The sequence below is a fragment of the Chrysemys picta genome, chromosome 18 (assembly GCF_011386835.1).
Source record: "Chrysemys picta bellii isolate R12L10 chromosome 18, ASM1138683v2, whole genome shotgun sequence".
NCBI classification, from domain to species: Eukaryota; Metazoa; Chordata; order Testudines; family Emydidae; genus Chrysemys; species Chrysemys picta.
This window is the reverse complement of record NC_088808.1, coordinates 22,305,077-22,315,622: the sequence shown is the minus strand read 5'-3', so window position 1 is coordinate 22,315,622 and position 10,546 is coordinate 22,305,077.

The following is a 10,546-nucleotide window of genomic DNA, read 5'->3' as shown; positions in this document are numbered from 1 at the left end:
AAGCGTGGCTGCTGACGGTGCTGCCATTCGTGGCTGTTCTCAGCAATGCCTGGGCCATGCGAGCCCTAGCTTGCTGTAAGTGAAAAGGAGGCTAGCAGTGTTGGTCAGGTCGCCGCAGAGCTTGAATGGGGAGCACCACAGTGTGTGGCCAGGAGTTCATATTCATCCGTCCAGCTGATGGCGAGGTCTGGCCCCGCTTGCGTGGGATTTGTCTGTTTCCCATGCGGTCGATCGCCACGCATGCTTGGCGCATGGATTGAAGTAGATAAAACACCCACAGAGCCCGACAACATTTAAACACAAAATTCACCTAGCTGGGTGGATTAACAGCCCTGGAGCCGGAAATGTTTTACCTCCAGAACAGGGGCCTGGAGTGCAGGACTTGTGTAGGCTACACCCCTCAGTGTGTTCCAGCCAGGCCTGGGGAGATAGAACGAACGATTACCTATCAATTACCATATTCAATGTATTTATCGTCCCAATAGCCCCGCGAGGCAAGGCTGTTATCCCCATTGTACAGAGGGGAACTGAGGCACAGAGATGCTGAGTGACTTGCCCATGCTCACACAGGAAGCCAGTGGTATTGTAAGGAATTGAACCCAGGTCTCCCGATTCCTAGGATAAGCCCCTAACCACTGGGCCATCCTGCCTTCTCACTAGTCCATTCAACCCTTAGTCTTGGTGTTGTGCGTCTGCTATTGGCAGCTGTCTGCTAGGAGCTGCCTGAGCGCCCCCAAGCCCACTTCACGTAGCCTAGCGAACAGCCATCTGAAGGGAAGGATGCATGGGCAGCAGGTATCATCGGCTGTGCCTCCCCACCCATGCTCCACCCCCAGTCCTCCTCCTGCTCTGCAGCTCCCCTTGTGCCATGGCCCCAGCTTGGACTGGGGCCCCGTCACCTGCCCTCCCAGAGCTCCAGGGCTGGGGCACTAACCTGGGGCGGGCTCTGCGGCCGCAGTGGGGGGCTCTGGGCTCCCGCATGGGGGGGCCTCAGGCAGAAGGGGCAGGGCTGAGGGCTAGCCTTCCCCAGCCGGCAGTTCACGCGCCACCCATGGGAGGATGTTTGTCCAGTACTGCCCCGGGGCTGGATTTGAATTGGTGCCGTAGTGATGAAGGCCATCCAGCCCCCAGAAGCTAACACGTTCCTAAATTAAATGATTCCTCTTTCTCAAACGTCATGAACTCAGGCTCTATCTTATTGGCGAGCCCAAAGCCAGGGGGTGGAAACCTCCGGCGTCGCTGATGTGAGATTTTAGAGGCATGACATTTAAAAGTACCCTCCAGCCCAGGGTGCTGGCCCAGTTCCCTTTGGGCACCCGGAGCCCCTCCAGGAGGGCAAGCAAAGCAGTGCAGTCTGGGAGATGGCCCTGCTGACCAGGGGGTGGAGAGGCAGAGAAATGTGTCACCAAGTTGCTTGCCCCTTCTGTCCCATGCATGGAGTGAGGGAAGGGGGTGGGGTTGGAGGGGGCAGTGGGGAAATGACAGGAAGGAGAAGTTGCAGGAGCCGGAGGAGAACATGGAAGGAGGGAGTGCTGCTATTAACTGTGACCGAGAAAGCGGGCTGCAGGGGAGACACAATTCTGGCCTCAGAGCGGGGGAGGGCATTTTGAGCCCCTCTCAGAGGGGACAAGAATCTTTTCTTTCAGACCCGAATGTCCCAGGGAGGTGCTGTGCATGTGGGTGGGGGAGGGGGCTGCTGAATGAAGGCTTCACAGGGATGCTTAGGTTGGGCAGCTCTGCATTGCCTTGCTCTGTCTCTGCATTGGGACAGTCACGCCGCAGGGAGGATCTACCCCGATGAGTTCCCAGGATAAACTCGGTATGGTCCTACTACAGTCAGCATCTGACACTGGCACGGGAATCCCATCAGAGAGAGCCAAGCAGGCTTAGCCAGCAGAAATCCAGACCTACTCTACAGAATGCCGTAGACCACCTGTACAGAAGGATCGCTTCCACCACTGACATGCAGCCACCTCTGGGGTGAAATGTGACCGCTGTTTTAATAAAGAGCAGCAATGCTACGTGATGATTTAGGACAGGACGTGAAGGAGAAAATCCTTTGATCGAAATGCCAGGAGGAAGGAAGATCCGCAGGATAACATGATCTAAGGGGAAATTGTTCTTGGGGCTCAGGACCCCATTTTCAAAAGCTGTCAGAGGCTCTTTAATGGTCACATGTGGTCAGGACCTTGGTGTTGTGTCTAGTCATGAAAGGGCTCGTTATTGGCCAGATTTGGGGGGCTCTCACCTAGGGGGAAAATGCCACTCAGTCCTTCAGAACCAGTTTGCCAGGCACAGGAAAACAAAGGGGTTCTTTAAAAACCGCCAGAGTCTCTCTCTTGTGTGAAGTGGGCTAAAGTTACCCAGCAACTTTTACCTCTGTTACACAAAGGAAACTTTCCTCCTTTTTTGTCAGAGATGCTCACTCCATTGAAATGATTGGCATACTGGAGAGCTGAGAAACTAAATTGTTTATACACTAATGAATAGAAGCTTGATTGCAAGATCCTGTTTGGAAAATTATAGTGCTGAATTGAAGCTGTACAATTACATCCAAAATGCTGCATATTCATTTCATCTGCTTTGCATAGAGATTAACAAGCGAGCCCTAAAGCAGACTGAAATTAAAGCTAACACCAGATTTAGTCACAGGTTACAAACTAAATGGCATTGTTTGATGGGTATGAATCTTTACCACCTGTCTGCCTGATGATTGCTAGCAGCTCACCAGACAGCAAAGAGGGGGGAAAAGTTTCTTCCTATGAAGGAAGCATAATAAAAATGTTAAATAGTCATAGTGTCTCTTCCTCCTCTTCTCCCCACCAAATAGTTCATTTTTGCAATGTGTCCCCTACAGCCAGGTGTCTTCTGGATGGTATAGAACTTATATTCTATAGGTCTTCTACATACGGCAATAGAAAACAATGCACTTTTTCCATAGGATGCTTGAATAATAGAGAACCGTGTCCCTACTATGGAGATATACGGCATGGTATAGAAATCCTATTGAAAAGGTATCAAGATAGGGTGCCAGATGTCCTGATTTTATAGGGACAGTCCCAATATTCAGGGCTTTGTCTTATATAGGCACCTATTACCCCTCACCCCGTCCCAATTTTTCACACTTGCTGTCTGGTCACCCTATATCGAGATAACCGATTAATGTCAATACACTTTCAGCGTGACCTCCATAGAACCTAGTCGGTTTAATCCCTATTACATTCCATAGGATTTTCCTATAGGTGCAGTGTGATTAAAGAATAGCTCAAGTGTTCCTAGAATATGAACGAGAGAGATGTTGACCAGACTAGACCAACAGCCCATCTAGTCCAGCCTCTCGCCTGTCGCTCTGTTGGATCAGACAAATAGTCCATCTCATCCGAGAGCTTCCATCCTGGTGCGCTGTAATTATAATAATAGTTGGACGTTGTTAATCACTGAAAAGGCCCCCTGGAAGGCTCTGCATGAGAACGGAGTTGTACTGGCATGGCTTAGTCTGCAAAGTATGGATCACGGAATAGATTTTAAAGCATTTCCAAATGTTTCTCTGTGACTGTACTGGTGGGGAAAGCGCTGACCTGTTATTCCAGGGGTCTGGGGCCCCTGGTCTGTGCATAGGATGTAGGTGGTAAGAGGGCCAGCTTCACCACACTGCCCTGCCAGTGTGCCCGGCCCAGCACTGGAGGGGACCAGCTCTAGAGCAGAAAGAGTTCAGTTTCCCAGCCCCATATAGCCCTTGGGTAGCTCTCTCCTGAGACTGCCAGCAAAATTGCCCATAAGTGCTAGTTGAGATGAGGACCCCTGACAAAATGTACAAGTGCTCATATGTGACTGCCAGGAGTCTAAATACTAGATGGGTGAACTAGAGTGCCTGGCATTAGAGGAACAGGTATCACAGAAACTTGGTGAAATGAGGATAATCTATGGGACACAGTAATACCAGGGTACAAAATATATAGGAATGACAGGGTAGGTTGTGCTGGTGGGGGAGTGGCACTATATGTGAAAGAAAGCATTGCGTCAAATACAGTAAAATCTTAAATGAATTAAACTGCCCCCTAGATAGATAGAAATTTCTCTCTGGATAGAAATTCAATGCTTGAACAATGAGTGTAGCAGTAGGAATATACTACTGCCCACCTGACCAGGATGGTGATTGTGAAATGCACAGGGAGAGTAGAGAGGCTACAAACGCAGAAAACACTATAAAAATGGGGGGTTTCAACTATCCTCATGTTGACCGGGTGTATGTCATCTCAGGATGTGATGCAGAGAGAATTTCTAGACACCATAAATGACTGCTCCTTGGAGCAGCTTGTCCTGGAACCCACATAGGGAGAAGCAATTCTTGATTTAGTCCTAAGTGGAGCACAGGATCTGGTCCAAGAGTTGAAATATAGCAGAACTTCTTGGTAATAGCAATCCTAATGTCATTAAATGTAATATCCTTGTGGGTGGAAAAATGCCAAGGGGAGCTACACAAAAATAGAAACGAAAAGGAACAGCCACAGGGTTGAAATCCCGGCAAATTGCATGGAGAATATTTATTTAAAAACACCATAATAGAGGCTCATACTAAATGTAAACCCCCAAATAAAAAAAAACAGTAAGAGAACCAAAAAAAATGCCACCATAGCCAGGGCCGACGAGGGGGGGGGGGGAAGCCGGTATAAATTACCGAGGCCTGGCAGTCCGGAAGGGGGCCCAGGGCCCGGCCCCCCCCTCCCCTCGGCCCTTGCTGGGGGGCCCGAAAAATTTTTTTCACCGGGGCTCGAACCCGCTCTCGGCGGCCCTGACCATAGCAGAATAAGAGAGGCAGTTCGAGGCGAAAAGGCATCCGTTAGAAATTGAAAGTCAAATTCTAGTGAGGAAAGTAGAAAGGAGCATAAACTCTGGTATGTCAAGTGTAAAAGTATAAGGTAGGCCAAGAAAGAATTTTGAAGAGCACCTAGCTAAAGACACAAAAACAATTAAATTTTTTTTTTTTGCTGTTTAAGTCTATCAGAAACAGTCATTGGGGCCATTGGATGATCGAGGTGCTAAAGGAGCCCTCAAGGAAGACAAAGTTGTTGCAGAGAAGCTAAATTAATTCTTTGCGTCAGTCTTCACTGCAGAGGATGTGCGGGAGAGCCCCATACCTGAGCCATTCTTTTTGGGTGACACATCTGAGGAACTGCCCCAGATTGAAGTGTCAATAGAGGAGATTTTGGGGCAAATTGATACATTAAACAGTAATAAGTCAGCAGGACCAGATGGTATTCACCCAAGGGTTGTGAAGGAATTCAGATATGAAACTGCAGAACTATTAACTGTGGTAAATGTAACCTACAGTTTATATCAGCCTCTGTACCAAATGACTGGAGGATAGCTAATGTAATGCCTATTTTTAAAAAAGACTCCAGAGGCGATCTGGCAATTAGAGGATGGTAAGCCTAACTTCAGTACCAGGCAAATTGGTTGAAACTACAGTAAAGGACAAAATTATCAGACACAGATAATAAACATGATGTGTTGGGGAAGAGTCAACATTGCGTTTGTAAAGGGAAATCATGCCTCACCAATCGATTAGAATTCTTTAAGGAAGTCAACAAGCCCGTGGACAAGGGTCATTCAATGGATTTAGTGTACTTGGACTTTCAGAAAGCCTTTGACAAGGTCCCTCACCAAAGGCTCTTAAGCAAAGTAAGCAGTCATGGGATAAGAGGGAAGGTCCTCTCATGGATCAGTAACTGGTTAAGACAGGAAACAAAGGGGAGGAATAAATGGTCAGTTTTCACTGTGGAGAAAGGTAAATAGTGTGGGTCTCCCAGGGGTCTGTACTGGAACCAGTGTTGTTCAACATACTCATAAATAATCTGGAAAAAGATGAACAGTGAGGTGGCAAAGTTTGCAGATTATACTAAATTATTCAAGATAGCTAAGTCCAAAAATGACTGTGAAAAGTTACAAAGGGTGACTGGGCGACAAAATGGCAGATGAAATTCAATGGTGTTGATACATGCAAAGTAATGTACGTTGGAAACATAATCCCAACTATACATATAAAGTGATGGGGTCTAAATTAGCTCTTACCACTCAAGAAAGATCTTGGAGTCATTGTGGATAGTTCCCTGAAAACATCCACTCCGCTTTTTTTTTTTTGGCCACTGAACACTAACAGAATATAAGGAACCATTAGGAAAGAGAGAGATGATAAAACAGAAAATATCATAGTGCCACTATGTAAATCCATGGTACGCCCACACCTTGAATACTGCAGTTCTGGTCTCCCCATCTCAAAAAAACGTATTAGAATTGGAAAAGGTGCAGAAAAGGGCAATGAAAATTATCAGGGGTATGGAACTGCTTCCTTACGAGGACAGGTTAAAAAGCCTGGGACTGTTCAGTCTAGGGGGATATGAGAGGTCTATAGAACTCCGCACGGTGTGGGGAAAGTGAATGGAGAAGTGTTGTTTACCCCTGCACATATCACAAGAACTAGGGCTCACCCAATGAAATTAACAGGCAGCAGGTTTAAAACAAACAAAAGGCAGCACTTCCCACAACGCACAGTCCACCTGTGAGACTCATTGCCAGGGACTGTTGTAAAGGCCAAAGGTATAACAGGGTTCAAAAGAGAACTAGGTAAGTTCCTGGAGGACAGGTCCATCAATGGCTATTAGCCGAGATGGTCAGAGATGCAACCCCATGCTCCGAGGGTCTTTAAACCTCCAACTGCCAGAACCTAGGAGTGGATGACAGGGGTGGATCACTTGAAATTGCCCTGTTCTGTTCATTCCATCCGAAGCACCTGGCACTGGCCACTGTCCGAGACAGGATACTGGGAGAGATGGACCCTTGGTCTGACCCTGTGGCCGTTCTTATGAACTGGACGGGGACCATTTCCTATTAGCCACTGAGCAGCCAAAAGATGCGAAGTGCTTTAACTAATGCCTAACCTAGTCTAGTCTTGTACCTGGGAAAGCGGGGGAGAGCGATTAAAGGCAGAGCGATTGCATGTTTTATGCTTTAGGGCAGTGATTCTCAAACTTTAGCAAACCGATGACCCCCATTTTGATTTACAAAATTTTGTGGACCGCAAGCACCCTGCTCACCCCCAAATCCTGCCCCCACTCCACCTCTTTCTTTCTGCCCCCTCCCCTGAGCGTCCCCATATCCCCTCTGCCCCTTCCCTCCCAGCACCTCCTGCACAGAGCTGAACAGCCGTTCCCCAGCGTGCAGGAAGTGCTGGGAGAGAGTGGGAGGAGTTGAGGGAGGGAGGGGGAGGAGTTATTTGGCAGGGCCCAGGGACCCCCTGGAGTACCCTCGTGGATGGCCAGGGGCCTGCAGACCCCAGTTTGAGAAACGCTGCCTTAGGGGCTTGATCCAAAGCCCATTGAAGTCAATGGAAAGATGCCCTCTGACTTCCCTGAGCTTTGGGTCAGGCCCTATGTACTGAACAGGAAGTTAAAAAATAAACGCCCCACTCCCCACCTGCCCATGGAGCCACTTGTTCCCACTGACTGCTGAGTGTCACCTACCGACCTTGCTGTGCTAGGGAGACCCGAGATCGCCAAGTCTCCCTAATGCCAGTGCAGCACCCCTACAGAACTGTATAGGGGATGAAACCGACTAGGTGCTAGAGAAAGCTGTATTGAATAGCGAGGGAGGGGACCCAGTCTGCAGCATTTGGAGCCTGCTGCCTTGTGGGTCAGGGCTGGAGTTCTGACATGCCATTAGTTAGGATAAAACTTCCCTAGTTAGTCGTGGTTTCTCTACTGAAATCACTCGGGGTTTTTTCACCCGTGCGGCCGTTCCCCCATAACAATCCCACTTCCTTCACCCCGCCCCCCTCCTCTTGTCTGTCACCGGGGTTTGCTGTCATTTTCCATCCCATCCCACTCCCCGGTGGCCCTTCTGATACTGCTGTGGCAGCTTGGGTGAGCAAACCCCCACGCCCAAAGACACCGTATTCATTTCTGGGCCCATGGGTCCGGGTAGGCTTGTTTGATGTGGTGCCAGCTGTGGGCTACCTCCCCTCCACCCCCAGCGCCTCAGCGCTCCAGCCCCCTAACCTGCATCCCCCCCATTCTGCCAAGGGTCTTATGAGCCAGAGCAGGCCAAATTTTCCCAGCTGCAATTTGAATGAGTGAGCACCAGGGGGTGAAGCTGATATCTAAAACCGACAGGCTGGTCCCAAGAGCTGTAGCTGTACCAGTGGGCTGTGTGGGGGTGGCAGGGGGTGGCAGAGATGCCTTGAGGTTTGGGCATCATCTGGACCCGTTGGACCCCAGGCCAGTGTGCGATTAGGGGCATGTTGAACGCCTGCAATCTGGGACTAGCGCAGCAGCTGGGAGAGATGGCAGGGACAGAGATGCTGTCCAGACACCCATCATTCAAAGGGCACCCCCCACCCTGCGCTGACTGGCCAGGGGACATGGGTCGTCCATGGAGGTGCAGGGCTTGTAAGGACCATGTGTGGTTTAGGAAACTCTTGGACATAATCCATCGCTTAGCTAGCACGACACGCTGGAGAGCAGTTGAGCTGTATCACCCAGCCCCCTGCCGGGTCCCTGCCGAGCGTGGCCTCTACGGGCAGCACCGGGAGGCTGGAGGCTTCTTTGCTGTGCTGCTGGCAATGTGGCTCCAGCTGTCTCCCTGGCTTCCTCGGCTGCCCCCCAGGCCCAGGGGGTGATGGCCCTGTCCCTGCTGCTGGCTCTGTCGCCCCCATAACCTGTCAGCTTCGTGGCTGGTTTCTAGCCTGGGATGGGGCTTTGGAACGGGCTGTGGGGAACGTGGCTCCCCTTGGAAGCACCAGCTGGGGCAGGCGAGATTGAGGCACCCAGAGCCCACGGTGATGGGCACAGTGTGAAGATCTAGGCGGGGGCCGGCACTTGCCAAGCCCACGAGGCAGAGCCCCGCCCCGCGGAACTCGGGGTCCAGCTGGGCGAGTGGCTGCCGCTCTTCAGGCTGAGCAAACTCCCAACCCACCTGCTGCTCCTGCCCTATCCCCTCTGAGCAGCAGGCACCGTGCCGGGGTTGGGGGACAGGCCTGGGCACCCCGGCCAGGTAGCTGTAGCCAAGGAGGGGTGAGGTGGTGAGACTGTCCTGGGCGAGCCCCGCGCTGGGTGCAGTATGAGAACGCCATTTGCTTAACACGCGGGCATTGCTGTTCTCCGTTCTCCAGCCTGCCCCCCTTGCACAGCCCAGCCAGCTCCCCACTGCACCGCCGTGGCCTCTGAGACCTCCGTGACGGGTGCTCGGCCTCGTCCCTTCACTGAGCAGGCCACGTGGGCCACTTGGGCCTGGGCTCCAGCAGGCCTCCCCGCGCTGTGTGCAGCCCGACTCTGTTCCCCGGTCAGTCTCATCCTCCACGGCCCAGGCCTTACGGGCAGCGTCCCTGACAGGGAGAGGTTCTGGGGAACCAGCTCGGGGCATGGGGAGGACTCCGGACTGCAGCGGCCTAGAGAACAGTAACCTAACGCAGCAGCCCTTGCGGGGTTAGGGTTGGTGGGGCAGGAAGAGCCTACGTGCATTATTCGTTCCTAGGCCTGCTCTGCCCTGGGTGGGTCGGTGGCACCCGCGGTTTATTGCTAGGCTGGTGGCTTAGCTCCGGGGCCAGGCAGCACGTCTGTACAGGGAGCTGGCTCATGCACACCCCAGCACAGACGAGCCTGGGGGCACTGCTCGTGCGACTCCGAACCTTGGCCAGACAGAGCCTGGCTGCAGCTCTGGGGAGAGGGAGTGGAGGAAAATGAAGTTTGGCTGACCCCTAGTGGTCTTGTGGGGAAAACCCACTCCTCTCTGTCCCTGACCAGGTGGGACTGCGGCGGCATTGTGGCCAGGTAAGGCAGTTAGCAACCTGCCCCCTCCCTGCTGCAGGGACTCGCTTTGAATCCGCTGGTGTTTGGAGAGGGGCATCCGAATGTGGGGAACAGACAGTGGCATAAAGTCCCTCCCCCTTCAGGCTACTTGCAGGAGGAAATTACCCCGGCAAGGCAGCCCGGGACCACTTGCCTGACTATGCGCCATTGCTAAGGATAACCGGTACCTGTTGCCCAGGAGGGAACGTACCAGGGTGACAGGGTTTTTGTGCCCAGATCTCACGGGCTGTTCCGCGTTTGGGAGCAGATCAACAGGCAGCCTTGTGCTGGTGCCGGCTCTTCCGGCTGCGGAAACGAACGTGGACGAGACAGGAGCCAGAGTGAATCTGACAAACTTCCACTTCATTTTTATTGCCAAAAACAGCTCTTGGAAGGGGTGGAGCCGGGGGCCACTGGCCCTTTACGGGGAGGGTGGGAGGCAGGTTGTCAACAGCATGTAAGAGTTCGGTGCACTTATGCCCCTTAGGACGTGTGAGCCTCCTACCCTGGCTCACCACAAACTACTGACGTGTCAAAATGAGGCCTACACATGGGCCTGTGATTCCCTAACAATGGGCCATAGCAGGTCTCCAGGCGTTGCCCATTGAGTGGACGTCGGATGAATTCAGAGCCGAGGTGACGCCTGCTGAAGTAGAGCGGATAGTTCACTCCGGCTGACACTGGCCTGGGAAGTGCTTGGGGTC